This window comes from Eubalaena glacialis, chromosome 3 (genome assembly GCF_028564815.1).
Source record: "Eubalaena glacialis isolate mEubGla1 chromosome 3, mEubGla1.1.hap2.+ XY, whole genome shotgun sequence".
Classification (NCBI taxonomy): Eukaryota; Metazoa; Chordata; class Mammalia; order Artiodactyla; family Balaenidae; genus Eubalaena; species Eubalaena glacialis.
This window is the reverse complement of record NC_083718.1, coordinates 104,744,482-104,760,921: the sequence shown is the minus strand read 5'-3', so window position 1 is coordinate 104,760,921 and position 16,440 is coordinate 104,744,482.

Here is a 16,440-nt window from a genome sequence, read left to right as displayed (position 1 = left end):
TGACTTTTTGCCTATGCCACACTATTTCTTGATGAAATGAATGACCTTAACTTTTCAACAGTCATGAAATCTTTAATTGGGATGGTCATTTAAAACATTATCATCAATTAGGTCAAAGAGGTCATTAACAGATCTTTTAATAACTTCACTTATTGCCAGGAAACTGATTCTTATTTTGGGTATAGCCTTCTCTCCCCCATTTACAACACAACTAAACTGTAGAACAATAGGACTTTTTGGTTAGTCTGTCTCTATTCCTTATTCTTGATGCTAACATTTTCTAGCCAGAATAATATAGCTATCTTGACATTTTTCTCTAAAGTTAAACAACTTACTTAAGTCATACACAAAGAGTGTATTTTAATCGTTTCAGTGCATTCTTATTTATTGTCCTTTATGGTACTTTATTTACATAATAGAAGTTCAATATTTTAACATATAAAATATTTGAGGAATTATAAACCAGTGAAAAAGGTCTGTGCTGGCACGGCAGGTGAAAGCATTTATAGAGATTTTGTTTGTGAACAGAAATAAGCTTTGCAGTAGAGCATTTCAGAAATGCGTCCTGATGGTTATTTAAAAGCTAGTTCACAGACATATTTTCTGATGATTACAAATCTTGGGCACAAGTTTATTTCAGCATATTCCAAATGGCAAAAGCTATACTGCAGAAAACAATTTTTGTCCTGTCACCAGTTCACTCATCAAATGTCAGTCTTTTCTCAAGATCTCATGTCTGATCAACAAAGGCCTAAGTAAATTACAGTTGCAAATGTTTATCATAGTGATAAACATCTGCTTGTCTCAGTCCTATGACTGACCAGCTTGGAGCAAAGCATGCCACTTCTGCTAAAACACCAAGTGACATGAAGCTTCTGAAAAGAAAATTACATAAGATGACCCAGAAGAGAACAATGATTTGCGTATTCAGATTTTAGTGAAAACAGTGCTTGTAGTTTGTTATTTAGAGCTCATGCTACTGTTAAATGTTGCCATATATGGCCATATTATCCTTTGGGGAAAAATGTGGATTATGCGCCCAGATTCCCTTCCCAGATTCCCTACTATTTGTACTCCGATCTTGAAAATAGAAGTACCTTTAAGCTTGGTCATAAGGATATTATGTCAAGAAGAAAGGTTTTCTGTATTAAGGACTCAACTCTTTTCTACACTTATATACATTTTAGTCTCAATAGTACTAAAACTTACCCATCTTACTATATACAATAACATATATATCTAAAATTTTCCCAACACTTTTGATTTTTGGAAGGCATTTTCAAACAATGAATTTTTATGGGACACTTAAAATGTACATGGGCAGACAGATATTTTTACCTGCACTGAGAGGATTTCTAAATGAAGCAAATGAAATAATGATTGTGAAAGATGTTATCTTTGTATCAAATACAAACTTACTGTATATTTACTTGAATTGGTTAAAATCTAAAAATACTCTTCTTAAATATGTAGATACCTTGTAGGTAATATAGAAACAATACTAACTGCAGAAAATATGTTTTATCTTTTAAACTTTATGATTAAGGTGTTATAAAACAGTACTGGGCCCGTTATTCATTTCTTGTGTAAGCTAATTAACCACTTGGAAGTAGGTGCATCTTTTCCTCTCAACTTCCCTGTGATTAACATCTGAGAAAATACAGAAAATGTATTTTTATTTTGGTTAAAAGAAACAGAGGCAAGGAACTCAGAAGCTAGCTCATGCTGTGTTGATGTCAAGCAATGTCAGATGTCTGAATTAATATATATTCTATTTGGAAGCAGTGTGGGTGTAATAGTACATAATAATAGATTTTTCTACTTTTGTATTTCATAGTTGATGTGGAATTTGCTGCAAACCATAGTGATTCTGTAGAGAAGGTGTTGTGCTCTTAAATCATAAAAAATTTACATTGCTTGTCTTGACTAACATTTCTTTTGCTCTCAAAACACTATCAGCTTAAAAATAAGAAAAGAACTCTCTGCACATTTCTGCCACTGTTGAAATTGAACATGGTCTCAACCAAGGGCTATAATCTTCCTTATTGTAGTATAATTCCTCAGGTAACTGTAATTGAAAGAAGTAAAATATGCAAAGAAAATCGTTAAAAGGAAGCATCTTTCAGAACTGTAATTAAATAGATTGGTTGTATGGAATAAATTAAGAGCAAAGAAAATTAAAATCAGTATAATATAGGGGAGACACAACAGAATGCAAACCATGCAATAAAAAAGATGAATACTCTTGACCCTTTTGTTACATGTATTTTTCCTAATGATTTGCCCTTGGAACATTTCCACACCGTCGAGAGTGACTAGCTACCTTGGTCACATTCTATACAAAAGGAGATTGGGGAAGACTATAAGCTTTTAAGGAACACACTTATGCCAGTTTCCTCTTTGTAGAATGCCTGCAGAGATGGCAACATAGGAGCTCTGAGTTGCTGTAAATGCTTCCTTTAGGCTAAAAATTGGTTTATCTTTGCTGGGGCAAGCTTCATTCATTATTCAGCACTCTTCTTGAATGCCTGACCTACACTAAGGATGGAGATAGGAGCAGAAAACAATGTCTTAAAGACATTTCTACACCAGTAAACTTTTCTACAACCTCACTCAAGGGTTTCTGTTTTAGATGAATAGTCTATCCAGTCTTTTATTTTTTTGCGATGTATCCAACATATTCTTCATGGGAATATTTATTGATTTTTTTTCCTCATGTTGTCAACCTTAGAAGTGGTAACTGTAAAGTTTCTAACTTCAGTTGGTACATGCTGGGACTATCATTTATAAATTGACCTAAGCTTTACTCCCCTTTTGTATAACACAAGAAATCCTGACAATAGTGTTAATGTTATTATTTTAGGAAGTCGTTTTATTAAATAGATTAGCAACCATATGACAGGTGTTTGTCTTGGCTTCCAACAGAGTTGTCTTAAAAAACTTATACTTTCTTACACTGTCGTAAAGAGACATTTCTGGGTTATTGAATTATAGAATTGATTTCCAAGTCCATGTTGTCCTTTCCTTTCTATATCATGTATTTATATGTAACTTTATGTAACAGAGATATGTCATAACAGTCTCTAGCATGATTGCACATGATATTCTATTGCATTACTTCTGTGCAAATGTCAGAGTGGTTCCGAAATCATGTGATACAGGACACATCAAATGTTAGCAATAATGGAATCATTTTCAGCTTAATTATTTGGATATATATGGATTTAGGTCAATAGACATATATTTGGGGAAAGAATTTCCTCCAATTCTAATAGCATCAAGTCCATTAATTGTATTTGTTGAAGAATATTTATCTGTGTACACCATTACGTAGCTTTTTTTTTTTTTTTTTTTTTTATCCAGACAGTGTCATAAAAGACCCAGCCATTGATCAAGGGCACTAATCGCCCTTAAAACACCCTTTTAAATGTGTTCATTCTGAGCACCTGATATCATGAGATTGTTTTATCCATCTCTCCATGAAAAACATTTATTATTGTATGAAGTTTTATAAATTTAAGTTCAAAGGAAAAATATATACCTATTTTCAAAGGAGTGCAGTGTATACCAACATTGTATGATTATACTGTCAAATTACAACAGGTCAAATTTTGGATATATATTGAATGTATGCTTTTAGATTAAACCAGTTCATTTACTATAGGAAGATAGTCAATATGAATCTGGTTATTAGGTGTGTCCACTTGGTGCCTCAAAAAACTGACAGACTCTTACAGTGAGGTCATTTGCAATGGCTACAAAAACTCAATTTATATTCATATGATGAATAACAGTCAACACTCAACAGTGTTATTTATATTAAATGCATGTCACCACGTGTGTAAAGCTATTTTTGTATTTATTGTTTATCTCTTTACTGAAGTTCTTTGTTTTAAAATACTGTGAAGACTACCTGAGGAGAGTTCTTCTTGCTCTCTTTAAACACATTCAATGAAATATGCATATAACCCACATAAGGATACCTAAGAGAAAAAGCTCAGGAATACCGCACTTCAGTATTATTAAAGATCCCTTTCTCATTAATTGAATTTTCTTTTGTAAAAATGTTCCCACTACTGCTAAAGTAATCAAACTTTCAGATTTATGAGGTATTTTTATGTGAGTAGTGTCTTTAAAGATAAAGCATCTTGATCAATTGCCAGGTAACTCTTCCATTCTCCTTTCAACACCATGTTAATCCAGCACATTAAATTATTTTTAATTAAGTCATCATATTACCATGAATCTTTCTTATTTTATGAAGAAAAAATTCTGATATCTTCTTAATGGACAGAAATGAGAAAGTATATAGGTAGGAGATAGTGCAGAAACTGCTGGATCAATTTTGACCAAAAAATACGTAGAAAGAAAGAAAGAGTGGGTTAATCTCTTACTTTAGAAGCAAAGCCTCCAATTTCTAAAGAGGGTCCATGTGATGGTCCTTTATTAATGACTGCAAATGTAATTCCATCAGGCTCAACCCAGGCAGAAACTTTTAAAAAAATTCTCTTAGAAATTCAGCTTCAGAAGGAAGGAATAAGATACATTCTCTAATTTTATTCTGGTTAAAAAGAAAATTAGATTAAACCAAATCAAACAAATGATCAAACACAAAACTCTTGGCTTGATAATATATAATCAATAAGACAATTCTTGCTGCTATGAAATTACCACAGAAAAAATTTAGAATAATAAAATAAAATAAAGGATTGGGGTTCCTGAAGTGGAAAAATGTTCTAGGTTAAGTTCTGAAATTTAAAAAATATATATAGAGAAAATGACAATTTTGCTTTTATTCATTGTTTGGAGCAATCCCTGTTCTTTGAAAAAACGAGAGAGTAATAAGCATGGGTGAGAAAAAGAAATGAAAATGCCATCAATTTGTCAACAAAACTCTAAATTTTGCAACTGTATTAGGTGCTAAAGGAGGTAGTGTAGGAAAAACTTATCCACAATTTGGAAATATGGCAAAAAAATATAGCATGCCTTCAATATCATATGGGGCAATGGCTATAACAAGGATTGTCTGGGGAATGTACTAAATTAATGTCTTTGTCACTATTGATCAGAAGTCCCATATATAGTGGAGTTCCTTGTTAACTTGTAGAATTTCGTCAGTAGAGACGCAAATAATTTCTGCCCAGTGTTACAGATAACTTCAAATACTTGCGGCCTGTTGTACCTTAAACGTGTTGATACGTATCTCAGCAATCTTATCCTAACATTTTCCTTTTTATTGCCTGTGAATATTCTACCTTCTTAAATGCTTGAACTGGTCACAACATATTCTTGGTTCTCTCATTAATAAATGAGTTAAAGCAAATCTAAGAGACTAAGAGGAAATCAGAAAAGTAAAGGCATTTTCTTATCAAATAGAAAATATTCTGAATAAGAATACTGATGTATCCAATATAATCTCATGAGACATCATCTTCCAAACCTAGACTGATTCCATATGGCTCATTTGATAAACAAAGAAATTTTTTTAAAGAAAGAAACAAAAAATTAAATGTTTAATTCAAGAAATTTCAATTAAAAATGCTACAAGTTTTTTACATTTCTCATCTTTTTCTCTGGAAGACTTGTTTATATTCTCAGAGATTCTTTGCATAAGCATTAATGTATTAATAATAAAACCACATCTCTAAGAAAAGAATGTCTAAAATCCACATATACAAGGAATTGTATTTAAGAATATTTGAATATGAACTGAATCTGTGTATATATGGAGGATTATCTTTTTGGTGTATAGGATGGAGGTGACATACATTAATAATTTAATAGCAAGAATTGAAAAGCATGTTTTACATGTTTAAATTAATAACTTTACATTTGATCATAGTTAATTTTACATGATTTCTAATGTTATCAGGTTTACTTGGCTTCAAATGTACTCAAATAAATAAAAACTTGCTGTATTCTAAAGGGAAACATTTTGAGTATAGAAAACATGATTTTAAAATATCAGTCCAAAAAAGGCCAAAAGAACAGTAATGTTTAGAGTAACAAAAGTTGAGAAAGTATTTGTGAAATACATTTTTTTTTCAAGGGAGAAAAACAATTTAATTTTCTAAGCATGTGCTATTATTCCAAAGAGAAGGTTCTGGAGCAACCTTTCCAAAAAACTGCTTTCAACGAAACCTAAAGTGACAGAAACCCTAATCATTGGAGCTTCACTTGACTGTTTCATTAAAATTCATTTTCCACAAAGCAAAGGTATTAGTGCGGAGGCTTTTTTTCCTTAGTTCAGTTAGGTGTGTATCTGGCATATGACCACTATAGTTGTTGTTATAACCATTTGTAACATTGAATTGGACCAGGAATTTGAAAATAACCTCAATGTTTTCAGTCAGAAAGACTGAAAGATAAATTATTTTTGTAAGAGTAAAACTATTGAGATTGAATTTCCCTAGATGAAAGAAAATGTCTTTCAGGAGCTCAGTTATTATTTCTCTAGCATCTCTGTGGTAAAAGCGTATGTATTTCTCAAAGTTCAGGTCAAATACTACTTCATTTTTTTTTAACATCTTTTTTGGAGTATAGTTGCTTTACATTGTTGTGTTACTTGCTGCTGTATAACAAAGTGAATCAGCTATACATATACATATATTCCCATATCCCTTTACTCTTGCGTCTCCCTCCCACCCTCCCTATCCCACCCCTCTAGGTGGTCACAAAGCATGAGCTGATCTCCCTGTGCTATGCAGCTGCTTCCCACTAGCTATTTTACATTTGGTAGTGTATATATGTCCATGCCACTCTCTCACTTCGTCCCAGCTTACTCTTCCCCTCCCCGTGTCCTCAAGTCCATTCTCTACATCTGCATCTTTATTCCTGTCCCGTCCCAAGGTTCTTCAGAACCTTTTTTTTTAAAGTCCATATATATGTGTTAGCATACGGTATTTGTTTTGTTTTTCTCTTTCTGACTTACTTCACTCTGTATGACAGACACTAGGTCCATCGACCTCACTACAAGTAACTCAATTTTGTTTCATTTATAGCTGAGTCATATTCCATTGTATATATGTGCCACATCTTCTTTATCCATTCATCTGTCGATGGACACTTAGGTTGCTTCCATGTCCTGGCTATTGTAAATAGAGCTGCAATGAACATTCTGGTACATGGCTCTTTTTGAATTATGGTTTTCTCAGAGTATATGCCCAGTAGTGGGATTGCTGGGTCATATGGTAGTTCTATTTTTAGTTTTTTAAGGAACCTCCATACTGTTCTCCATAGTGGCTGTATCAATTTACATTCCCACCAACAGTGCAAGAAGGTTCCCTTTTCTCCACACCCTCTCCAGCATTTATTGTTTGTAGATTTTTTGATGATGGCCATTCTGACTGGTGTGAGTTGATACCTCACTGTAGTTTTGATTTGCATTTCTCTAATGATTAGTGATGTTGAGTATCCTTTTATGTGTTGGCAATCTGTGTATCTTCTTTGGAGAAATGTCTATTTAGGTCTTCTGCCCATTTTTGGATTGGGTTGTTTGTTTTTTAGATATTGAGCTGCATGAGCTGCTTCGGTATTTTGGAGATTAATCCTTTGTCAGTTGCTTCGTTTGCAACTATTTTCTCCCATTCTGAGGGTTGTCTTTTCATCATGTTTATGGTTTCCTTTGCTGTGCAAAAGATTTTAAGTTTCACTAGGTCCCATTTGTTTATTTTTGTTTTTATTTCCATTTCTCTAGGAGGTGGGTCAAAAAGGATCTTGCTGTGATTTATGTCATAGAGTGTTCTGCCTATGTTTTCTTCTAAGAGTTTGATAGTGTCTGGCCCTACATTTAGGTCTTTAATCCATTTTGAGCTTATTTTTGTGTATGGTGTTAGGGAGTGTTCTAATTTCATTCTTTTACATGTAGCTGTCCAGTTTTCCCAGCACCACTTATTGAAGAGGCTTTCTTTCCTCCATTGTATATTCTTGCCTCCTTTATCAAAGATAAGGTGACCATATGTGCATGGGTTTATCTCTGGGCTTTTTATCCTCTTCCATTGATCTGTATTTCTGTTTTTGTGCCAGTACCATACTGTCTTGATTACTGTAGCTTTGTAGTATTGTCTGATGTCCGGGAGCCTGATTCCTCCAGCTCCGTTTTCTTTCTCAAGATTGCTTTGGCTATTCAGGGTCTATTGTGTTTCCATACAAATTGTGAAATTTTTTGTTCTAGTTCTGTGAAAAATGACATTGGTAGTTTGATTACAATGAATCTGTAGATTGCTTTGTGTAGTATAATAATTTTCACAATGTTGATTCTTCCAATCCAAGAACATGGTATATCTCTCCACCTGTTTGCATCATCTTTAATTTCTTTCATCAGTGTCTTATAGTTTTCTGCATACAGGTCTTTTGTCTCCTTAGGTAAGTTTATTCTTAAGTATTTTGTTCTTTTTGTTTCAATGGTAAATGGGAGTGTTTCCTTAATTTCTCTTTCATATTTTTCTTCATTAGTGTATAGGAATGCAAGAGATTTCTGTGCATTAATTTTGTATCCTGCTACTTTACCAAATTCATTGATTAGCTCTAGTAGTTTTCTGGTAGCATCTTTAGGATTCTCTATGTATAGTATCATGTCATCTGCAAACAGTGACAGTTTTACTTCTTCTTTCCTCATTTGGATTCCTTTTATTTCTTTTTCTTCTCTGATTGCTGTGGCTAAAACTTCCAAAACTATGTTGAATAACAGTGGTAAGAGTGGGCAACCTTGTCTTGTTCCTGATCTTAGTGGAAATGGTTTCAGTTTTTCACCATTGAGAACGATGTTGGCTGTGGGTTTGTCATATATGGCCTTTGTTATGTTGAGGTAAGTTCCCTCTATGCCTACTTTCTGGAGAGTTTTTTATCATAAATGGGTGTTGAATTTTGTCAAAAGTTTTTTCTGCATCTATTGAGATGATCCTATGGTTTTTATCCTTCAATTTGTTAATATGATGTATCACATTGATTGTTTCACATATTGAAGAATCCTTGCCTTCCTGGGATAAACCCCACTTGATCATGGTGTATGATCATTTTAATGTGCTGCTGGATTCTGTTTGCTAGTATTTTGTTCAAATACTATTTCTTAAAGATTTCTCTGATTTCTTCCCCTTCAGAGCAGAAAGAAGAAATACCTCACAGATATTCCTATAATAAAATGCTTTACAACAGTTAAAAATACACTGGAACTACAGGAATGAGCATGAGTAAATTGTGAAGTCAGAAAGTGAGTTAAATAAGGCAAGGTGCACATTTGTCACAACAACGCTTATTATCCTCATTTTACAGATGAGATGATTGAGGTTCAGAGTAAGTGATTTTTTCTAAGGTTATTGTAGATTTTAAATTGTGGAGTATCAAAGCACAGGAAAAATGTAGGAATATGTCTTTATTATCATTTGAATAATATGTTTATTGGAGTTAAGGAAGGATTTCTTTAAAAATATAAATGTACAACAAGAGAAATGAAAAGAAAAACAGAGATTGCAAAAGCTGTTCAGTCTTCTTAATAGTCAATGGGATACATATCAAAATAGTGAGATACTATTTCCCAGTCATCAGATTTGCAGAAATTATTATGCCTGATGACATCTAGTTTTTGCTGGAAAGTGGGAGCAGGAACTCTAGTGCAGAGCTAGAGTGGAAATCAATTGTCACAACCACTTCAGAAATTAATCACAGCTAGTATAATTGAAGTTTATATACCCTGTAACACAGAAAGTCTGTTTATTTACGAGAGAAACTCTTGCACTTATGGCCAAGGTGATGAGTAAAATCAGGTAACTTCTATCACTCTTTGTCCCAGAGTAGAAAAATAGAGACAAGTAAATGTCCCTCTGTAGGAAAAATATGTAAGTGACATATGATTTAATCGTTCAATTCAGCTAGGTATTCAATTACATAATCAGCTTCAGTGCAGAAGTTTAAGTAAACAAAATTCATCTGCATGTATCAATATAAAGCAATCTAAACATATAGTTTTAAAAATCAACTTTCAAATGTTTATCTACAATATTACACAATTCATTAAACATTTATAATATTAAACAAAAGTTTAAAAAATTGCATTTATCAAAACTTTGTGTATAAAGTTAAATGACAGCAATACAAAATAAAAATTTCCTTTATTTCATTTTTCATTTTGTCTCCTAATAATCCTTTTTAAGAATAATATGGATTCCGTATTTATATATTATTTCTTTTTGTTAATCTTTGTTGTATTCATCTTATATTAATTATTGAGTATAATCTGTTTTTTAATATGTATTGATATGTGTGAATTACTTGCATCTATTGATTGAGTGAAACAGTAATAGAACAGTGGGAAATTGTCAATTTTGAGTAGTCAAATTTGAATAGAGATAACAGGACTTTCTAATTGATTGTATGGGAGTGTGAAAGAAAGAGGAGTCAAGGATGATTCCAAGTTTTTGCTTAAGCAATTTATGTTAAAGTTGGAACTATTTACTAAAAATAGAAACACTCAGGTAGAAACAGGTTTCTGCAGGACAGTGAATTGGTTTTGCATGTTATAAGTGTGATGGCTACTAGACATACAAGTTAAGTTGTCCTGTAGGCTGTCAGATATACAAGTCTGGAACTGAGCGTGAGGGTTTCATGTAAATATAGATTTGGAAGTCATGATCATTTCGTTGGTATTTAAAGTCATGAGATGGGTTTATCCACCTAGCAAATGATTGTAGTTTTGAAAGGGCAAAAGTTTAAAGAGGAGAACACTGCGAGAGTAAGAAAAGCAGAAAAGTTTCATATCTCAGAAGTCAAGTGAAGGAAATGTTTCCAACTGGAATGATTACGATTAATTTATTCTAATGATTCTGAGAAGGTGAATAATTGAATATTAGATTGGGTAATGTGGACGTTATTGGTGACAATGAGTAGGGCAGAATTGTATAGATAGAGTCCTGACTGGAAGTGGAAAGTGCCTCTGGGAAACTCCTTAGAAATTTCTCCCTTTCGGATAGTAACTCTCATAACTTTAGACTGGAAAAAGCCAGTTGGTCCCCTTTGATTTTTCCTTCAGAGATGTTTTTGTGAATTCTCAGAAGAAATTTTCTGCTGCTCTCTCCAATCCTAGCATTCTATCTAGATGGCTTCTCCAGAGGATCTTTCCCTTTTGTTTTTTTCCAAAATGTATTTATTTATTTATTTTTGGCTGCGTTGGGTCTTTGCTGCTGCACGCGAGCAGGGTCTACTCCTTGTTGCGGTGCGCGTGCTTCTCATTGCAGTGGCTTCTCTTGTTGCGGAGCACAGGCTCTAGTCACGTGGGCTTCAGTATTTGTGGCTCGCGGGCTCTAGAGAGCAGGCTCAGTAGTTGTGGTGCACGGGTTTAGTTGCTACGTGGCATGTGGGGTCTTCCTGGACCAGGGCTCGAACCCGTGTCCCCTGCATTGGGAGGCGGATTCTTAACCATTGTGCCACCAGGGAAGTCCGAGGATCTTTCCCTTTTTAAAGATATTGTTCATGGCATTGTTAGCTTGAGGAGGAATGTATTTCTCTACTTGGTAGCTCTTTGGCATCATTCTTGGTGTGGCAAGGGGTTCACAAGCACAGTTCTTCTGATCATAACTCTTGACTTCTTTGCACTGAAAACCTCACAGCCCCCTTGCACTCCTGGTATTTACTGGATTTGAGTTTGGGTTATTTCTGGAACTGTTCTTAACTTTGTAACCATTTTCTTTTATGTGTATTTTAGGCTGTAGATTCTCTGCATTTGTTCCTTCATCCATTCTGCTTTCTGTATCCATTGAACTTGTCAAAATGAAATTCACTGAAGCCATCCTTTCTTGCTACTTTGTATTGTTACTAATTTATTTATATTTCTATTATGCTTTCTGACATTTAGAGGAATTTGGTTAGAGGGAAGAAAATACCAAAATTCTCTTTAAATGTAGTTTTAAAAATAAGCATGATATTTATAAAATCTCGACTTATAAAAATATATACAACACAATTATTTTAAATGATAGGTAGACTATACCTGAAGCTTTAATCCTAATCAAAAGCAATGTAAGGGAAATAGATTAATTCACTTAAGCCTGAAAAATACTCTTACCTATGCCAAACCATAGATTTATTTAGATTGTTATTAAGAAATCAATGGGCTCTGAACAGAATTATTGCATCCAATATGAGAAGCAATATTATAAGGTGCAATTCTGATTATACAAATTACAATTAACATTGATGATGAATAAAAAGGGAAAATTTTGTTAGCTCTCTAATCAGGTCAATATTAAAGCACATGTCCAAAAGATATGCCACAAATGTTAGAAAAAATGTTTAATAGCCTAGAATTGTTTCAAATATTTTATAACAATGTCTGTTATTTGTGAGGGAAGTCAACACACAACCCAAAGACAAACTAAATACTAAATATGTAAAATGGGGTTTAAAAAGTCTATGCTTGAGTAAAAATGAAATTGAAAAGTGGCTTGGAGTAAAGTCTTAAAATATATAAAAATCTAAAATGGTAACAGTGCTTTATATGATATACTTTGATTCTCACAACAACCCTTTGAGATGTGTCATATTACAATTCTCATTTTTATAGAGGAAAGGATTAAGACGTAGACCATTTAAACTGGTCCAAAGTCACATAGGTTATTGGTGGCAGAAATAGGATTTGAAGCATGGAAGTCTGGCTCCAGAGTCCATGCTCTTCTGTCAGAGAATATGAAGATTCTTTATGTATATATTTTTCTTTTATATTTCTAGACAACAAGGCACATCAAAATAGAATAAAAGAGAGAGTAATTAATGCTTAATAAAGTGATAAATAGGAGAAAGTATAGTCATTTATAATTTGTTTATGTGTTGAAACAGATGGATCAGATCACATGTCTAAGTACTGAAAGATATTTTCAGTATTACTATGGAACCTCTAGTTGTTTCTCTTTGAGAAACTATGAAAATATGAGGCAATTGTTACTATTGCAAGACGAGATAAGTCAATGCCCTTCCTCTTTTAAAGAAGAAACAAAAAACTCAAAATCTATAAACTAAAACGTGTGATAAATCTGACCAAAATCTAGGCTTGTTATAGAAACTTTTGGCACTTAGGAAAGAGCATAACATACATGAAGTATCACTATAAATTCACTGAGAAAAATAATGTCAAAGAAAATGATTTTAATATCATTTATTTTGCATGTAACACTATTGATATGTGGACCAGAGGAGCACATTCACCTTATTCACTGTATATCTTGAATTTTATAAATTATTTAACTACAGATCTTATGGTTATTTTTCTGATCATGATAAAAAATTATGACTTGTTTTGAGAGTGTTTAATATATTTGCATTTGATCAAACATAAAAAAATTATATGATGGGTGAAGAAGGGAAGTTTGTAGTGAACCTTCACTTGTCAACATTTTTATAAATATGTTAGAGGAAAAAACATTCTGATGTTTGCTTAATTTGCATTTGATAATTTTTGTAAGAAAAAAATGAAGAATCAGTGCATTTAGGGAAGTGTGTATAAAGTGGGTGGGGAGAGGAGTCCAAATTTGACCCTATTCATGACACATGTCTGTCCTCCTCAATGGTCTAGGATGGAAGAGTGAATGACCCTGCTTAAGGGTCAATACTATTGAGGGACCCAGCTGTATGCAGTGTGAAGAAATGTAGGCAGGCAAACAAAACTTATCATCTAGGGAATTGGGTGACAATGGATAGTAGAGTCCAGATACAGGGGACATGTCTGAGAGAAACAAAGTGGTAGTTTTCTAGTAGCTAGGTAGAAATATCATTTCAATAGTGGAGAATCTGGAGTGAGTGATAGAGTGAAAATAAAGATGGCAGGTGTTTTTTATCCAATAAGTCTGGCAGCAGGTAGCAAGATCTTAGCTCTGGGATCATTTCTTTGCACCTAGGATGGTTTCTTTATAAGTCTCATTTGTCATAGAGTTTCAACTTACTCTTTTCTCCTTTCTAGAGTAGAAACAACCTATTTTTCCCTCCTGGGTTTCTGTCTTCTGAACTATAAAGTCAAATATATTTTCCTAGTAACTTTTTTTCTTATAATGTCAGATAATTAGAACACACATTAGCCCTGCTTTCAAATATTTTATTGCTAATTATTATTATCCTGGCTCAAACACACTAACTGCATGACCTTAGAGAAGCTACTAACCACATTTTGCCTTGGTTTCCTTTTCTCTGAAATAGGCATTGGGAAAATATGAACTGTGTGTGTGTGTGGCGGGGCAGGGGGGGGTCATGGACTAAATAAATTGATACGTGCTAACTGCTTGAAACAATGTGTGGAACCTGGCTGACACCTTGATTTTAGCCCAGTGAGACCTACTTCAAATTTCTGACCTACCTAATTGTAAGATAATAAATTTCTGTGTTTTAAGCCATAAATTTGTACTAATTTATTACAGAGGCAATAGAAAACTGCTATAGCTATGTTACCCATTATTACTTTGAAAAAGATTTACAAAAATAGCAAACATTGGAGGTGTTAAAATATTCTTATTCTGTCCCTTGACTACTGTCACAGAATGATCCTGACGTGGTTTGAGCTTGGAATTTGAAGTGAGATCAGGGTTCATTCAAGTTCTAAGTTGTGTCTCTTATGCAGCATGTGGCTTTGAGCAAGTCACAATCTCTTTGAGCTTCATTTTCCTCAACTTTAAAATGGTAATAAAATATTTACCTATACTAAAGAAAATATTTTTGAATAGTTCACATTTACCAATATATAATAGGCACACAATAAATTATAGCTATTGTTGCCTTAGTTGATTTTATTACCTCTAGAAATTCTAAAACAGACTCTGTTTAAATAGTTTTTTTTTTTTAATTTTATTTTTGTGCTACACATTAGATCTTGGAAAGCTAGTATGTTCCAGTATATTTGGAGAAACTATAGTTAGTAGAGTTTTTACTCTTAAGACCTTTTTATTTCATTGTTGATATGGGCTAACATGGGTACCTTCTTACTATTAATTGTTTATTCCTAAAGCCGTGAAGATGCAGCTCAGTCTCACACCCCCACCACATTCTAAAAAGTCCTCATTCCTGGCTGGTATATTCCCATCCCAGAGACTGATGTGTGGAGAGGAACCAGCTGTGACATGGTCTGTCAAACATGTTCTCTCAGACAAAGGACAAGTGTATAACTCAAAGCAACTCCAGATTTATTACTCTTCCTCAAATTCTTTTTTCATTACATAGAATGGATATTCTAAGTCATTTCCTTACATCTCACATTCCTATTTACCTCAGATTCTTTATTAAAAGATAAAAGGTGGAGCAATGAATTTACAAAAGTTTCAACCACATCTTAGGTAGCTCCTGTTAATGTACACCTAACGAACCTAATGAACAAAATCATGATTTTTCATCCTCCTAAAAAACAAATGAATCTCAGAATCACCTTAGATTTTTTTAATCAGGTAAAATTTGTTTCTTTCCGGTAGATATTCTAGATATAATTAGGATGAAATGCTTAAACAATGCAGAAGATTATGTTCTTTGTGTTTCATTTCAGCCTCATTTACTTTTGTTCATTTTTAAAATTTCAGATAAATTATTCACATTTTTGGTACATGCAGAGTTTTCTCATTTATTTAAGGGCCGTACTTTGTACCAATATTTCTCTATAATAATTACATATATCTGCTTAAACATTTTAGATGCCTCCTTCATTTCGGTTCTTAGTTAACATAGAGATGCTTAATGGATTACTAAAAAGATATCATTAAGGAGGCAAGAATATACAATGAAAAAAAGACAGTCTCTTCAATAAGTGGTGCTGGGAAAACAAGGCAGCTACATGTAGAAGAATAAAATTAAAAAATTCTTTAACACCATACACAAAAATAAACTCAAAATGTATTAAAGACCTGTATGTAAGACCGATGCTATAATACTCCTAGAGGAAAACACAGGCAGAGCACTCTTTGACATAAATTGTAGCAATATTTTTTTGGATTTGTCTCCTAACATAAAGGAAATAAAAGCAAAAATAAACAGATGGGACCTAATTAAACTTAAAATCTTTTGCACAGCAAAGGAAACCTTTGACAAAATGAAAAGACAACCTATTGAATGGGAGCAAATATTTGCAAATGGTATGATCAATAAAGGATTCATATCTAACATATGTAAATAGCTCGTTCAAATCAACATGAAAAAAACAACATGATTTTAAAAATGGGCCGAAGAGCTGAATAGACATTTTTCCAAAGAGGAAATGCAGATGGCCAACAGGCACATGAAAAGATGCTCAACACCACTAATCATCAGGGAAATGCAAATCAAAACCACAATGAGATATTACCTCACACCTGTCAGAATGGTTATCATCAAAAAGAACACAAATAATAAGTGTTGGCAAGTATGTGGAGAAAAGGGAACCCTTGTGCAACAAACTAGTGAATATAACAAAAAAGAAGCACACTCACAGATATAGAGAACAAACTA